Source organism: Gossypium hirsutum, chromosome A12 (assembly GCF_007990345.1).
Source record: "Gossypium hirsutum isolate 1008001.06 chromosome A12, Gossypium_hirsutum_v2.1, whole genome shotgun sequence".
Taxonomy (NCBI): Eukaryota; Viridiplantae; Streptophyta; class Magnoliopsida; order Malvales; family Malvaceae; genus Gossypium; species Gossypium hirsutum.
In genome coordinates this window covers 66433662-66446858 of record NC_053435.1, presented here as the reverse complement: position 1 = coordinate 66446858, position 13197 = coordinate 66433662, and the positions used below count along the sequence as shown (strand labels likewise).

The following is a 13197-nucleotide window of genomic DNA, read 5'->3' as shown; positions in this document are numbered from 1 at the left end:
TGATACCACTAAATGTAACACCCCAAACCTGGCCCGGATGTTATGACCAGATCCGGCGTGTCACATTGAAGTGTTTTATCGAAAACCTTGTTTTCATTGAAAATCCTTCCTTAAAATGAAAAACCTTAATTACTTTGTAAAGTCCCTTTCCAGTTGCAGAAGCTTTATCCTAAACATAAGATTTATGAAAACTTGTCATTTAAAATTGAGTTGTGGAAACATAACATTTTTTAAAAAATACTATGGTTTAGGAAACCCATGTTCAACTTCTCACAAACATAATGCATAAAAATAATAATCCTAATTTGAACAATAACTAGAGGGAGGACCTTATTACATTCCAGTCTGAAATAACTTAATAACTCGAAACTTTATGTTTAAAAGAAACAAGTCTAAGTCATCTTACTAGCTGGCCACCTCGGAGTCTCTCCAACCGTCGAACCTCTTACTGAGCATCACCTGAGAAAAATAAAAGAGGGGGTGAGTTTTTGAAAACTCAGTGTGTACAACCCTTAAAGAGTCTTAAGCAATCATCAATCACCATAATGTCGTACATGCAATGCAGTGCAACCTACCCCAATAATCCAACCGCTACACACCAACTCTGTCCCCCGGTACACATCATGTTGGGATATAAATATAGACCCACCCATCTGATACTCATCAATGGCAGCCTGGTTGCGATAGTACTTTCATTGCAGTAAGCTGCCAATCACATATTAGGCTTAACAGCCGTTGGTGGATCCACGGTTGTCAAGCAACCACGCGATCCTCATATACTTCTCCCGTTCCATAATTTCCAACCAATATGCAACCTAAACAAAATATCGTATGTATTCAGCAGATATACATGAACATCCATAAGTCTTGCATTCCACACATAAATGTATTTTAGTCATTTTCGCCCTTAGGGGCATTTCGGTAATTTCTCTTGTTATGGGTTTGTTACTTACCTTGGCCCGTTAACAAGTCCTCGTTGGCTAAAGTGAACAGATACTATGCACCAGGTAGGATTCCAGAGAAGAGGAGGTAAGTCATTAAGACTGCTTAAGTACCAAGCTCTCCCAAGATCCAATCCTAGACATGCATATACCCATTGCCACACATTAACGTTATGACTCGTCCACGGTCCCAGTTAATTAGTTAAGTTTTATGTCCGTTTAAGCAGTTTCAGATACTAGGCCCATAACCCCTTTACAAAGCCCAAACTAGTCTACGTACATGTATATGGCCCACTAGGCCCAATCTAATTCATATGGCCCATTAGCCCAAATCACATTCGTATGGCCCATTAGGCCCAAATCACATACATAGTCATGCTTTCATACAATTTCTCATCACTTAGTGTCAAGTTGCCAATTTTGCCTATTATGGGCCTTACATCCCATCGGGCCCACTTAGCCCACTCTGGCCCGGTTGGCCAAAGCACAACCCAAGTCCAGGGTATCACCCGTGGGGCCTCTAAACATCTATCGGTTTCCCCTGACAAGTGTTCACACACTCGCAAGTCTATTGTAGCCAAAATTTTGACTTTTCGGCATTTCAGCTTTTCAACATTTCAGGATTTTCCGATCTATTGTGTGTGTGCAGTGTATATACACACCTGGTAATAGAACGGGCTGCGATCTCCCTAGCCAAGAACCTACAATCGATGTTACTCAACGATTAATCACACATACTTATCAACTACTTTTACCAAAAGCTGAAATCTCGCCTTAACCTTACCTGAAACGCCAAGCCTTAATGGCTTTTTCTTGCTCACTAATCACGAGTACTTCCCAGATCTGCATTAACCCTATCGTTAAAAACATAATAGGTGACTTGTATCCATCATATGTCACCCTTTCCCATTAAAGCCTATTCGGCCAACCCTTACCAAAGTGAAGAACACTTACCAAAGTTTCAACACCTAGGGAGCAAATCGGTAGAGATCCAAAAGACTGAGGTTCGATACTAATCCTACCAAAATCGATTCAGAAGGAGTGAGGGACAAAACTGACTGAGAGAATAAAACACTTACACTAGAATTGGCCAAGGTAGAAGGAATAGTGGCGGCATAGAAGATATTCGGCTTTTAAGGTTTGTATGATGGAAAAGGTTATTCGGCACAAACAAAAAGAGCAGTAGAAACCGTTTACAGCCAGTGGTTAATCAAAATAAAAGTATTGAGTAGGGGAAAGAATGGAAAATTGGCACAAAGTAAAGAAGGAAGAACAAGGAATTTTGGCTTTTTGATCCTTGGAGAGAAAAGTGTTTTCTAGTAACAAAGAAAGAGATAATTCCGCATTAGCCTGGAATCCTCACAGTCAGCACCAATATATTGTCTATAATCAGATTTCCTATGCCCAAATTCCCAATTCGACTCCACCTCTTCTTCGCTCCTCATCTCTTAATTTTTCTCCCTGATAACTCTCTAATCCTCTCCTCAAATTTCTCCTCTTATCACTCCCTACAGTGTTCATATCCAGCGCCACCACTGACCATCTCTTAAGCAAAAATAAATCTTTCTTTTGAGCAAGTAGGGATTCAAACCCCAAACCTCCTTGACCTGCATGTGACAGCACTTGCCACTCTACCACAAGGCTTTCTTGTTTCCAATTCCTCATTCATTTATTCAAAAGCTCACCTACTTGCCATCAGGGTTCTTTTAATTATTAACCTATAATTTCTTTCACCCCTAAGTTCGAACCCAAACCTTAACTAAGACCTATTAACACATAAATAACACTTGACTAGGAATATTAAGCACACTTTTTATCAAAACCAAAATAAAAGAAAAGTCAAGATTTTAGGATTTTCGGGGAGTTACACTTTCCAACTCAGACGGCAAAGCCAACTGATATGCTACCGGCCCTATTCTTCTGGTAATCTCATCCGATCCAATAAAACATGGACTCAACTTGCCTTTCCGGCCTGATTTGAGGACTTACTTCATGTAGATACTTTCTGGAATACCTTATCACTAACCTGAAACTCAATCTCATTCTGTTTCGAATTTGTGTAGGATTTCTGTCTATCCGATGTAGCTTTCAAACAATCACATATTATCTTTACCTTTTCTTCAGTTTCTTTGACTAAACCAACTCTATGAATCTAATTCTCTCTGAGTTCGGTCTAATACAAGGCTGTTTGGCACTTACGCTCATACAATGCCTCACACAGCACCATTTTCAAACTCGACTGAAAACTGTTGTTGTAGGCAAATTTTATCAACAGTAAGTACTTTTCCTAACTTAGAACTCAAGAACACATCACCGTAACATATCTTCAAGAATATGAATTATTCTTCTCGATTGACCGTCAATTTGTGAATGGAAAGCGGTACTAAAATTCAATTTTGTACCCAACGCTTCTTGTAACTTTTTCTAAAATTGCAAAGTGAACCTCGGATCTCTATTCGATATAATCAAGAAAGGTACTCCATGCAATCTCGCTATTTCAAAAATATACAACTTAGCTAACTTATCAAGTGAGTAGTTAGTACGTACCGGTATAAAGTGAGCCAACTTTGTCAATCGATCTACAACAACCTATACAACATCTTTCTTTCTCGGTGTTAAAGGTAAACCCCTCACAAAATCCATAGTAATTCAGTCACATTTCCACTCAGGAACCATTACAGGCTGAATTAAACCTGAAGATACTTGGTGTTCAGCTTTCACTTGCTGACAAATCAAAAATTTAGAAACAAACTCTGAAATGTCTCTTTTCATTCCCGACCACCAATACACTTTCTTCAAATCGTTATACATTTTCGTACTACCTGAATGAACAAATAAACATCTATTATGTGCTTTGTGCAGAATCTTTTGAATCAACTCAGTATTTTTAGGAACACAAATCCTATCTCAAAACATTAAGCAACCATCATAACTAATCCGAAAATCTGGTTCAATACTCAACTCCAACTGAACTCTCTTGTCTTGCAACCCACTGTCACTTTTCTGAGCTTCATAAATCTCTTGGAGAAACATCGGTCCAGCTCTCAACTCGGCTAGAATATAGCCATCATCCAATGAAGCCAATCGTGCATTCATAGCCCTCAATGCAAACAAGAATTTCCTACTCAAGGCATCAGCGACGACATTCACCATTCCCGGGTTATAGTCAATCACTAGCTCGTAATCTTTTATCAACTCTAGTCACCTCCGTTGTTGTAGGTTCAAATCCTTTTGAGTCATCAAGTACTTTAGACTATCATGATCTATGAATATTCGACATTTCTCGCCATGCAATTGGTGTCTCAAATCTTCAATGGAAACATAATGGCGGCTAGCTCTAAATAATGGGTCAAATAATTTTTCTCATGTGGCTTCAGGTGCCTCGACGCATACAAGCCATTATGCCAAGATGGTATACAGATAGTGTGAGCGTGCCTCCGACCGTTTTCGATTTCCGAGCTGGCTTGTCAACACTACAAGGAATGAAAAGGAGGGAGTAAGCATAAATGCTTAGTAAGTTCACATGCAAATAGCAAGTAACATAACCATATAAGCAAACATAAAACATCATTTGCATAATCATCACCAAGACATCCATATCACATTTTCATTTATCATCTTACCATATTGTTGTTATATCGAGTTTTCAACCCGAGGGTTAAGTACATACCTGTTCAAAGTATCCATTTCACAACACTTACCAATACGTCCCTTTCATCTTGAGTATTCCTCCATTTGAGTAGAACTTTACCCGTTGAACACATCGGAATATAATTCGGATACATGGAAAGTTTGCACATAAGTGCCACATATGTAGCCAAGCTACCATGTAACCCGCCCATAAGTGAACTCGGACTCAACTCAACGAGCTCGAGCGTTCACATCCATAAGTGAACTCGGACTCAACTCAACGAGCTCGGATGCCTAGTTACATCTCTCGAACTCGGACTCAACTCAATGAGTTTGGACATTCGCATCCATAAGTGAACTCGGACTCAACTCAACGAGTTCGGATGCCCAAACATCCTAGTGACATGTCACTTGTATCCTAATCTATTCCTAAGGTTCAAACGGGCTTTTTCCTTGATCACACATCTTTGCCATCTTCCACGGAATATCGAAATGGATACTTCGGTGATAGTTCATACTCATCAAGTAATTCAATAATTACATATTATTCAACAATAACCACAAAGCATAATATTTCATGATAATAATCAGCATCATATCATATAAACAACATTAAATTGCTTAATATGACAATTATGTTACTACATTTACACATGAACTTACCTCGTACGCGAAAATGGCTACTTTTACTATTTCGTCCACAACTTGGTATTTTTCCATTTTAACCTGAATTTCAGTTTTCCTTGCTCTATCATTTAAAATATAGTCTAATTAGGACTCACATTATTCAAATTGACCCAAAATCATATTTTGGAAAATTACAATTTTGCCCTTAAACTTTTGCATATTTACACTTTTTCCCCAAAGCTTGTAAATTAAAATTCAGCCTATTTTCTTATGTTTTATGACATGCTGATCATTTTTCCCTTCTATGGCAACATCAAATTCTCACTCTAACATGTACTTATGACTATTAGGTATTTTTACCGATTAAGCCCTTTTACTAGTTTTCGCTTAAAACCGAGTAGCACAAGTTGTCTAACATAATTTAAAACCTCATATTCTATCATAAAACACCAAAATACACAAATTTCACCTATGGGTATTTTCCAAATATGAACCCTAGGTTGAATTATTGCTAGCATAAGCTTAATCGAGCTACTAAGACTCCAAAAAACGAGGCTAGAACGGACTTACAATCGAGCTTGGAAGCTTGAAAACCCTAGCCATGGTTTCTCCTTGCTATATTCGGCCATGGGGTTGAAGATGAGCAAAATTGGCTTTTAATTTTGTATTTTAATTCATTTTACCCCTAAATGACCAAAATGCCCTTACTACTAAACTTTCCAAAAATTCTATCCATGTCCAATTTTTTTCCATAGACTTAGAAATTGGTAAAATTTCTATTTAAAACCTCCTAATTAATATTTCAAAACAATTTCATACTAGAAACTTCTAGAATGCAAGTTTTACAAATTATTCGATTTAGTCCCTAATTTCAATTTAAGCACTTTATGCATAAAATTTCTTCACGAAATTTTCACACAATCATGCAATCATATCATAGACCTCAAAATAATCATAAAATAATTATTTCTATCTCGAATTTTGGGGTCACGAAACCACTATTCTAACTAGGCCCAAAATCAGGATATTACAAAGATCCATTTTTTTCATCTTGTTCTACCATCCTTAACAAATCAGGAAATAAGTCACAATCTCTGTCATCTTCAAAGTCCTGAGATTCGCTTAAACACATATCTCACCCCAAAAGGGAGTTAGTTACAGCGTTGCTCATGTCATTAATATCTGGGGACCTATTGTAGGTACAAAGACAAATTCCAAAGATTCTAAGGATAATTATTTGTATAGTATGATCATGAATGAAGAAAAAAGCATATTTTTTAAAAAAAAAGTAGTCCAAAGAACAAAAGAATAAATAATGAAAGAAAATTCAAAAAACATGCATTTTATTGAAATAAAAAGTTTTGGACACAAGCCTATTTCACAAAAGGATTCTTATTGCCCCTAGGCTTAAGGCAACAAGTGTGTTTTGAATATTACTCTAAATCAACTCTAAAAATACAAGGATCTCTTCCACAGTTCCATTTCTTAAAACACCCCCAAATACATAAGGTTTTAGAAACTTTTATTCCCTCGACCTCTCTTTAGATATGTCATTCAAATTCTCTTTGATAACCAGCGGTTACAACCCTTGGCTGGCTTATGTTGACCAATTTGGAAGGCATGCTCGTGATGTTCACTTCATTTTCCTCATTTCTCGGATTTGACCTTTTGGCATTTTCTCCCATATCTATTTTCCCATTTCTTATCGCATCTTCAATCATCTCACCGGACATTACTATATCTGAAAAGCTCAGCGTAGTACTTCCCAACATATAATTAATGAATGGAGCTTCCAGAGTATTGATGAAAAGCATCGTGGTCTCCTTTTCCAAAAGAGGCGGTTGGACCTGTGTTGCTACCTCTTTCCATCTTTGGGCATATTGCCTGAAGCTCTCACTTTGCTTCTTTTCCATATCCTGCAAGGTAATTCTGTTGGATGCCATATCTGTTACATGGCTATACTGCTTCATAAAAGCTTGTGCTAAGTCCTTCCATAAATTGATTTTAACACGACTCAATTGGTTGTACCATTTAGCTACTGACCCGATCAGACTGTCCTAGAAGCAATGAATTAATAATTGGTCGTTGTTAACATACCCTGTCATCCTTTGACAGAACATTATGATGTGAACTTCAGGACAACTGGTCCCATTGTACTTTTCAAACTCAGGAATCTTAAACTTTGGCGGGAGTACTAGACCAGGGACCAAACTCAAATCTTGGCATCAATTCCACAGTAGAAGTCAACACTCTCCATTGCTTTCAATTTTTCCTCCAACCACCTATACCGATCTTCGAGTTGTCTTGGTAATTCCCTCTTTACTTTTTCCATTTAATCTAGATCAAGAACTTCAAGATTGGTTAGGTTTCCTCTCGGATTGGAGCTTGAGCCTATCAGGTAATCCACCGATACTGAGTTACCAGCCTGATATTGCTGAGTTCTAATAATAGGTACACCTTGCAGACACGTCTGAACATTCGTCGGGGTGAAACCTGGAGGGTAGAGAGGCTCTTTATTGTCCTTCCCAGTATTGATCATAGAACTTTTCCTTTCTTCAAGCCCCTTTGTCAGCAATTGAGACAACCATTCAACATATTCCTTTAAGATTCTAGCACCAGATCTTTCATATCCTGCCTAATCTTCGCTAGTTGCTCTTGCATCTGTATTTGTAACTGGTCTTGCATCTCTCTTTGAAGTTGTTCAAGTCTTTCCAATCTTTTGTCCATATCTTTTGTCTTAGCACGGGTACCGTAATGATGCTTGGTTGGTAAGTTTTTATTGGTTCCCAGATTAACTGAAATGATTTCAACTAATTAGGGACCCCTTTATAAAAATTTAATGCAAATAATGAAATGATGCAATGCAATGCAATGCAAATGCATGAGATGAATGCAAAAGAAAGAGAGATGTTGATTTTCAATTTAATTCCATTAGAACAAGTTTTCAAGAAAACAAATTCCTTTACATAAAACGGATTACATATACGGCCTTGCTTTCATATTCCAGGCAAAGACACCGATCCCTTTTCTTCGTGAAATCCAAATCTCGCAAGCCTCTAATAAATGCCTCCACTAGCTCTTCTTTGCTTGATCCAGGCTACGACTCATTATCCTTGCGACGTTGATTAGCTCCATTAAGAAAATCGAGATGCGATGGCTCTCGAACAATCTTTATCAGCTTGAATCTTCAGGTAAGGACTTGTTTTTCTCCACGAACTGTCAGCCTTCTTCCGTCAATTCAGACAACCGTATTATAATCCACTTCATTAGGAAATTCGTTTTCTTATGACAGACTGTTCTATTTAGCAATCAAATATGAATCAACACCTTCTTTCTATGATGATGTAATGCAATGCAATTATAAACAAAAAAAAACAAAACACGTTAGTATAGGTGAAATAAATATCAAATAAAGTACCTATTCAGGTGACCACTAAATTTGGGCAAGGTTCTACGTAAGGTGGATTCTCAAGTTTTACTATATGTGGTTCGGTTCTAAAGAAAGGGTACCTGAACCAGCAGATTCCTCAATTCTCACCCATTATAGGCTCATATGAATCGAGTTCGATTCAGGGGAATACATTTCCCTATGACCATGCGGAGATGAAAATCTCACGAAATCATAGGTACGGATGTATCCCGAAAGCAATCCACTAGCCCATACGGAGGTGAAAACCTTACGAAAGCATAGTTTCTTACTCCTACTTAACAGTTACAACCACAGCGGTCATGCAATGTAATGCCATATTATTCTACAAGACTCGAACCACAATAATCATGCAAACAAATGCAATTAAAAGAATCATGATTTTCAAAACAAATTTTCAATTCTTTGACAAAAGGAAAGCAAATAATCAATTTTATGGCCTGACTCTCTTTGTTCAATCCCCAGTGGAGTTGTCGAGCTGTCGAAACCCTTTTTATTTTGAAAACAATGGAGATCGACTTTTGAAAACAAAAATGTGGAGTCGCCACCAATCTCTTGATTTAGGTGTGATTGGGCCACCTACTAAAACGCTTTATTCATGTAAAATCAAAAAAGTGGGATCGGGAGTCGATTACGCATGAGGAAGGGTTAGCACCCTCATTACGCCCAAAAATTGGTACCAATTTGATTTGATGCTATTCTTATGCCAAAAGGCCTTTTAAAGAAAAGATTTCCCAAAGTATGATTCTTTTTTAAAATGTTCGAATAGTTTAAATTAATGGTCAAAATTCTCTCGTTTCAAAGATATGCAGTATCATACTCAGCACGATTGGATACGATCCCTTATACCTTTAAAACGCAATTGATTTTCGACTTTTGAAAACTCGTAAACTAAAATTATAAAAGGTTATCCCAATATTTAGTTCACCGAAAAAATCATACCCAGTACGATTGAGCACGATTTTCCGAACTCCCCAAATATTGGATATAGCCTTATTTCAAAATTTTTGAGTGAGAAAGAAAATTGGAAATTTGCTCAAAACACGTTTATCCGTTTTAAAATGGAATGCTTCATTGTATCAAAACATTTGTATGAGAAAGGGTTAATGAGCATGAAATAATAGGATACAACAAGTCGCAATTAACAAATCCATAATTATGTACAATTATTCTAAGTAAAATGACCAAATTCTTAATCATAGATGACGAACAATCAATACAAAAATGATATACAACAATAATTAACAGGACATAATATAAAATGATCCATAAAATATGTACAAAATGAAATGGAATTAGAACTTAGCATAGTATAGGACATTTTCAAAATAATGATGAATTAATTAACACATAAAATAAGTTGACAAATTGGTATGAAAACTAAAGATATATAATTATTTGACATAAATATTGTAGAATAAAACATTTGAATCGAATAATATGCAAAACATTTCAAACACAAATTTTAAAAATTGATAATATGCATGGTTGCTTAAATAACATATAAAATATAAAAGAAAAAACATGATAGGATAGAGTGTACATAACAAAGAAAATTATATTTACAAAATACATAAATTTAGTGATGTATATTTATAAAACTATATTTATAAAGGGAAATTTAAAACAAAATATAACATAATTTTATATATAACAACTTGATTTGGATTGATGAAAATAATACATGTATAAGGATAATAAAATATGAGAATATATACAATAAATAAATGGTACGACTTAAAATATAGTTCTTAAAATAAACGCATTATACACATGAATAATTTTAAAGAGAAAATATATATATATATATATACGTAAAAGAAATATTAATTTGAAATAAATAATGTAGACTATAATAAAATAATTTAATATGGGTTATATACATATATTTTAGAAATAATTAAATGTTAGAATATCATGAAATAAAAATATGAATTGTAAAATTAACTTAATTTTATCACATACTATGCATTTAATAAAAATAATTAGGTACAAACTTAAAAAAAACTATATATTTAAAAATATCATGGTTTTAATAATGTATGTAAATTAAATATAAATACAAAAATATATGCTTAATGATAACTTAAATAATATATTAAATATGAAGAAATAATAATACATGGCAAGGTATAGTACACATAATAGATTTTCTTTTGAGACATGCACATATGATATAGGAATAATTATTTATATAAACAAAATATGAAATTAATAATACATATAAAATTAGATTATCTTATAAATTATATACATACTATTATACTTAAAACATTTAGAAGGGATACTAAATAAAACACTAAGATAATATAACATAAAGAAGCGTTTCAAAATAATAATTTTGTAAACACAAGAATGAATTTCCCAAATAACCTTGCATACATATTTAAATGAATTTTAAAATAATAAGTATTTTAAATAAAAAAACCATTAAAATAATATATGTACAAATATACACAAAAATATTAAAAAAATATTATATAAATTATTAAAACAATATAATATAAAATAGCTTCAAAATAATAGTTATATAAAGTGAGAAACATAATTTAGCATGTATATATATGAAGAACCAAATGAATTCTCAAAATCATAGTGAACAAAAGACTTGATTTAAATAATATAGCTGCCAAAATAAAAAAAAATTTTGAGTTAAAGGTTACGCAAAATAAAAAAAAAAAACTATAACCTAATTGCAAATAAAATATAGAAGAAGCTGTTAACAAAGATCAAATTAATTTTTAAAAAATTAAACCAATTTTAAATAATATGCATCATAAATTAAAATCTCAATTAAGCTAATACATGTACAACGTTGAATGTATGGTAGACTATACAAATAAAACTAAATTAAAATTGAGTTAAAATACGAAGGAAATTTTAAAAATAAAACTATTAAAATCAAAATAGGGACTTAGGCGTCATGCTTGCAAATATATAAGGACCAGAATTGGAAATAATTTACATTTCAAAACGCTGAATTTAGCCGTGGATCAAATCGCAATAGTGTACAAATTCCCAGACAAAATAAAAAAATAAGTGTAGCATAGGTTGGATCCGATTGAAGATCGACATATGGGGGAAGGATCAGACGTGCAAATAGCTCATTTAAGATAAAAAAGAGTGCAGATCTGTCTTTTGCATCGGGTTTACACGTGGACTTTTCCATTTCAAACAGCACCACTTTCTACAAAGGTTTTAATGCCTTTTTCTCTTCTTTTAGTTCAGCCATTTTTTAACCTAAATTAACAACCCCCAAAAATCAATTTGCTTCGGTTTTCTGCATCTGTCGAATCCACCATTTAATTTGGTGCTCAATGGCGCACCAGCAGTAATAGATGTTGCCTTTGGATCCCCTTTCTACTTCGATCTCAACGAAGTGAACGGAGATCGGTGGCCGATTTGCAAGGTGAGACTTGCTTTTCTCTCCTCTTTATTTTAAAACACAGATGATGAAAGCAATGGCAAGAAAATATATAAAAAATAACAGAATAGTTAAAAAGACTAAAGAAAATTACCTTTTCAAAATGCTTTTAAACTTTTCTATTCAATATCTGTATATTGTATGTGTGTATGCGTACACTGTGCGTCATATGCCTCCTTTGCAGGTACATTCGATGGCTTTTTATAGCCGGATTTACAGAGTAAATAAAAAATAAAATTACATTTTCTTGCTGTCAATCGCTGTAAATTCTGTTAGCTTCTCTCTCGTGCATTCCTTTGCTGTTTATTTTCCTTCTCACAGGTTCCGTTGACGTGGAGGAACGGAGGTGCACGTGCGATGTAGCGAGGCCACTCGTGAAGGCTGCGGCACGAGGCTACTGACTTAGGGTTTCATTTTCTGAAACTGAAGCTTGGATTATTTGGGCCAGTGAGCTGTGTATTTTGTTGGGTTTAGGTTTTTTAATTTGAGCCCGTTATTTTTGGTTGTTGGGCTATGTAAGAAATGGACATTAGACTTTATTATTATTATTATTTTTTATATTTTGATTTGTTTTTTAGTTTGTGTAAGCCCGGTCACAAATTGGGTCTTACAGCTACATACCTTGATTAAGCTTAACAATGGCTGAACCATTGAAAACCTTATTTCTTTTCTTTTCTTTGATGTTTCTGTCAAAGAAAAAAGATGAAAATATGGCTTTTAAATTTTTATGATTTATTTTATACATATTATTACATATTTTACTAAATTAATCTTTATAAAATAATTATACAAACATTATATTCATGTCGTTAGCCATCCATGATTTATAAATATGGTCTAATTGCAACATAAATACCTCATAAAATAAAGACAACAACAATTCGGCCCTTACAAATTAAACCATCAAATTTTCATTTTACGCGATTAAGCCCTTTTATTATATTGGGCACTCAAACGACAAAATTACAACATGAAAGGTTCACAGATATAAATTCACACATAATAAATGTAGAAAATAATTTTTAAATATTTTTCTAACTCAGATTCGTGGTCCTGAAACCACCATTCCGAATAGGGTCTAAATCAGGCTATTACATATATCATGTTTTTAATTTTTGTTAATGTATGAGTTTATATGATTACTTATC

At 34.3% G+C, this 13197-nt stretch overlaps 1 long non-coding RNA gene across 1 annotated transcript; it reads left to right on the top strand.

Moving 5' to 3' along the window:
• The first annotated feature begins 11483 nt into the window (after nucleotides 1–11483).
• On the top strand, nucleotides 11484–12609 carry LOC107933612 (uncharacterized). The gene is made up of 2 exons (XR_001693675.2): nucleotides 11484–12034; nucleotides 12371–12609. It is a non-coding gene; the product is annotated as an uncharacterized lncRNA (long non-coding RNA).
• Nucleotides 12610–13197: the final 588 nt, after the last annotated feature.